Here is a 5,109-nt window from a genome sequence, read left to right on the forward strand (position 1 = left end):
ATGTTTTTTTTATTAATATTCCCGGGATGTGGGTGTCGCTGGCAAGGCCAGCATTTATTGCCCATCCCTAATTGCCCTTGAGAAGGTGAGGGTGAGCTGTCTCCTTGAACCGCTGCAGTCCGTGTGGTGAAGGTACTCCCACAGTGCTGTTAGGGAGTGAATTCCAGGACTTTGACCCAGCGACGATGAAGGAACGAGTCTGTGTGACTCAACCATCTGAAGCAGTCACTACGCCCCTGGTCTTTGGAACTCTCTTCCATAACCACTTGCTCCCTCTGTGTGGCCGGGTCAACGAGGGAAGAACAGTAATGAGGCCTTTCCAATTCCGGCACAGCCTGAGAATGATTCAAAAAAATTTAAAAAATCCCCTTCAAAAAAACTCCTTTTAAAGTCTATGTCTTTGACCGTGTCTTCTTCTTTCTCCCTCCCGGTCCATTGCGACTCCTGCTCCCGGCTCTCCCTCCCTCTTTAGCCCGAATCCAACGTGAGAGTTGCTCCATAAAAATCTGCCGGTCGTTTCCCAGCTGCTGCTGCGGCGTTTTGCCTCTCCCGGATTCAGCTGTTCTCTGTGTGACTCTCGTCTGACACCTGCTGGCAGGAACCGGCACCACATCAGCACCACCAGCAGAAACCCTCGCTCTTCTCATAGAATCACAGAGCACAGGAGGAGGCCATTCGGTCCATTGTGCCTGGGCCCGCTCTTTGAAAGAATTATCCAATTAGTCCCACACCCCTGCTGCTCTTTATCCCCCATAGCCCTGCATTTTTTTTCCTTTTCAGGATTTGTCCAATTCCCTTTTGAAAGTTGAATCTGCTTCATCCACCCTTTCAGGCAGTGCATCCCAGATTTAAACAAATCGCTACGTATGAAAAAAAAATCTCCTCATCTCGCCTCTGGATTTTTTTCCATTACTTTAAAACTGTGTCCTCTGGTTACTGACCCTCCTGTCACTGGAAACAGTTTCTCCCTATTTACTCTATCAAAACCTCTATCAAAATAGAGGATAGGAACTTCGGAACAGGAGGGGGTCATTCAACGGGTCAAGCCTGTTCCCCATGATGTGCCTCAATAAATCCGAGACTCAATGTTAGCGGAACAAAACAAGGCTTTTATTAACTTAGAAGGTAACACACAGTGGAGAGGTATCTTCCATCCAGAGGTCTGCTGTACTGGATGTGAGGCAGGCTGGGCCTGCTTACATAGGGGCCAGGTATGGGTGGAGCCCTACACACAATACAATACAATGGTGAGGAAATGGAACTGAGGTAAGGGAAATGAAACTGAAACCAAACCACAGTCACAGGCAGAGAATACCGATGAGTGATGAATGGCATATTTCATCACATTCACCCCTTCTATAGATTTAGTCTGTTCGGGGGTTTGATAGTCCTCTGTGACCGACGTGGCTGTTGTGGTGCCGCGGGTGTCGGCTGGGTGTCCCCGGTGGCCTCCTGGGTCTCTGCCGGGGGTGCCGCCAGGGTTGTTGAAGGGGTAGTTGGTGGGGGTACCGTTGGTCGATGTTCTTCCGGGGGTGATGAAAGAGTAGTGGGTGGGTAAGAGTTGCTGTGATCGTTGTTGCTGCTGTTGTCGTGGTTGTTGTCGTTACCAGCTGGGGTGACGTCTTTTATGGACACGGTGTCCTCCCTTCCATCGGCGTGCCGGACATACGCGTATTGGGGGTTGGCGTGGAGTAGGTGCACTGACTCCACGAGAGGGTCCGTCTTGTGGCCCCTCACATGCCTTCGCACGAATACCGGACCTGGGGTGGAGAGCCATGATGGCATGGATATGCCTGAGGTGGATTTCCGGGGAAAGACAAACATTCGCTCATGAGGCGTGGCATTAGTGGCAGTACACAATAGCGACCATATCGAATGGAGCACATCTGGGAGGACTTCCTGCCAGCGGGAGATAGGGAGGCCCTTGGTCCTTAGAGCTAGAGTGACTGCTTTCCATACTGTCCCGTTCTCTCGCTCCACTTGACCGTTACCCCGGGGGTTGTAGCTGGTGGTACGGCTCATGGCGATCCCCCTGGACAGCATGTACTGGCGTAGCTCTTCACTCATGAAGGACGCCCCCCTATCCGTATGGATGTAGCTCGGCATACCGAACAGGCAGAACAGGCTGTTGAGGCATTTAATGACCGTGGCGCTGGTCATGTCTGGGCAGGGGAAGGCGAATGGGAAATGGGAGTATTCGTCCACAATGTTCAGGAAGTAAACATTGCGGTCGACGGACGGGAGGGGGCCCTTGAAATCTAAGCTGAGCCGCTCAAAGGGCCGTGTAGCTTTGATTAAGTGGGCTCTATCTGGGCAGTAGAACCGAGGCTTGCACTCAGCGCAAGTGCGGCAGTTCCTGGTCAGAGACCGAACTTCCTCAATCGAGTAGGGTAAGTTGCGGGACTTTATGAAGTGGAACAGCCGCGTGACCCCTGGGTGGCAGAGGTCGTTGTGGAGGGTCTGTAGCCGATCCCCGGTGGCGCTGGCACACATCCCTCGTGAGAGGGCATTGGGGGATTCGTTAAGGGCCCCGGCCGGTAAATGATGTCATAATCGAAGGTGGAGAGCTCGATCCGCCACCTAAGAATCTTATCATTTTTAATCTTCCCCCTCTGTTTATTATTGAACATAAACGCTACCGACCACTGGTCGGTAAGTAGGGTGAAGCGTTTGCCGGCTAGGTAGTGGCACCAGTGGCGCACTGCCTCCATGATGGCTTGGGCCTCCTTTTCCACGGAGGAGTGTCTGATCTCGGGCCCTTGGAGGGTCCTCGAGAAGAAAGCTGGATGTGAGGCAGGCTGGGCCTGCTTACATAGGGGCCAGGTATGGGCGGAGCCCTACACACAATACAATACAATGGTGAGGAAACGGAACTGAGGTAAGGGAAATGAAACTGAAACCAAACCACAGTCACAGGCAGAGAATACCGATGAGTGATGAATGGCATATTTCATCACACCCCATTCAGTTAAATTATGGCTCATCTGTATCTTAACTCCATTTACCCGCCTTGGTTCTTATCCCTTAATACCCTTGCTGAACAAAAGTCTATCAATCTCAGTTTAGAAATTTGCAATTGACCCCCAGCCTCACGGGCTTTTTGGGAGAGAGTTCCAGATTTTCACTGCCCTTTGTGTGAAGAAGTGCTTCCTGACATCATCCCTAAATGGCCGAGCTCTAATTTGAAGGTTCTGCCCCCTTGGTCTGGAATCTCCCACCAGAGGAAATAGTTTCTCTCTATCTACACTATCGAATTCTTTAATCATCTTAAACACCTCAATTAGATCACCCCTTACTCTTCTATACTCAGGGGAATACAAGCCTAGTCTAAGCAACCTGTCCTCCTAATTTAACCCTTTGAGTCCTGGTATCATTCTACATTGCCCCCCCTCCAAGGTCAACTGATCCTTCCTGAGGCACGGGGCCCAGAACTGAACGCAGTTACTCCAGGTGGGGTCTGACCAGAACTTTATATCACTGCAGCAGAACTTCCACCCTTTGTATTCCAGCCCTCGTCCATTCCTTTCTTCTCATTAGAACATAAGAAAATAAGAAATAGGAGCAGGAGTCGGCCATATGGCCCCTCGAGCCTGCTCCGCCAGTCAATAAGATCAAGGCTGATCATCGACCTCAACTCCACTTTCCCTCCTGATCTCCATGTCCCTCGATTCCCCTAGAGTCCAAAAATCTATCTATCTCAGCCTTGAATATACTCAAAGACTCAGCATTCACGGCCCTCCGGGGCACAGAATTCAAAAGATTCACCACCCTCTGAGTGAAGAAATTCCTCCTCATCTTGGTCTTAAATGGCCGACCCCTTATCCTGAGACTATGCTCCCTAGTTCTAGACACTCCAGCCAGGGGAAACAACCTCTCAGCATCTACCCTGTCAATCCACTTCAGAATCTTATATGTTTCAATGAGATCACCTCTCATTCTTCTAAACTACGGAGAGTACAGTCCCATTCTACACAATCTCTCATCATAGGACAGCCCTCTCATCCCAGGAATCAATCTAGCGAACCTTCGTTGCACCGCCTCCAAGGCAAATATATCCTTCCTTAGATAAGGAGACCAGAACTGTGCACAGTACTCCAGGTTGTGGTCTCACCAAGGCCCTGTACAATTGTAGCAAGACGTCCTTACTCTTATACTCCAACCCCCTTGCAATAAAGGCCAACATGCCATTTGCCTTTCTTATTGCTTGCTCCACCTGCATGCTAGCTTTCTGTGTTTCTTGCACGAGGACACCCAAATCTCGCTGAGCACCAACATTTGAAAGTTTCTCACCATTTAAAAAATATTCTGTTTTTCTATTCTTCCTACCAAAATGAATAACCTAATTTCCCTACATTATAATCCACTGCCAACTTACTGCCCACTCACTCGGCCTATCGATATCCCTTTGCAGACTCTTTGTGTCCTTCTCAATGCTTACTGTCCCACCTAGCTTTGGATCATCAGCAATCTTGGATACATTACACTTGGTCCCTTCATCTAGGTCATTAATATAGATTGTAAATAACTGAGGCCCCAACACTGATCCTTGCGGCACCCTACTAGTTACAGCCTGCCAACCTGAAAAAGATCCGTTTATCCCTACTCTCTGTTTTCTGTCCATGCTACTATATTACTCTCAACCCCATGAGCCCTAATCTTGTGTAATAACCTTTTATGTGGCACCTTATCGATTGCCTTTTGGAAATCCAGATATACTACATCCACTGGTTCCCCTTTATCTACCCTGCTAGTTACATAGAACCATAGAAGATAGGAGCAAGAGTAGTCCATTCGGCACCTCGAGCCTGTTCCGCCATTTAATGAGATCATGGCTGATCAGTCAAATTCAGTACCCTGTCCCTGATTTCTCCCCATATCCCTTGATCCCTTTAGCCTTAAGAAATATATCTAACTCCTTCTTGAATATATTTAATGAATTGGCCTCAACTGCCTTCTGTGGTAGAGAATTCCACAGGTTCACCACTCTCTGGGTAAAGAAATTCCTCCTCATCTAAGTCCTAACTGGCTTACCCGTTATCCTTAGACTGTGACCTCCCTGGTTCTGCACTCCCCCGCCATCGGGAACATCCTTCCTGCATCTAGTCTGTC

This window comes from Somniosus microcephalus, unplaced genomic scaffold (genome assembly GCF_052327205.1).
Source record: "Somniosus microcephalus isolate GS21.2 unplaced genomic scaffold, FLI_Smic_1.0 unresolved_chr1, whole genome shotgun sequence".
Taxonomy (NCBI): domain Eukaryota; kingdom Metazoa; phylum Chordata; class Chondrichthyes; order Squaliformes; family Somniosidae; genus Somniosus; species Somniosus microcephalus.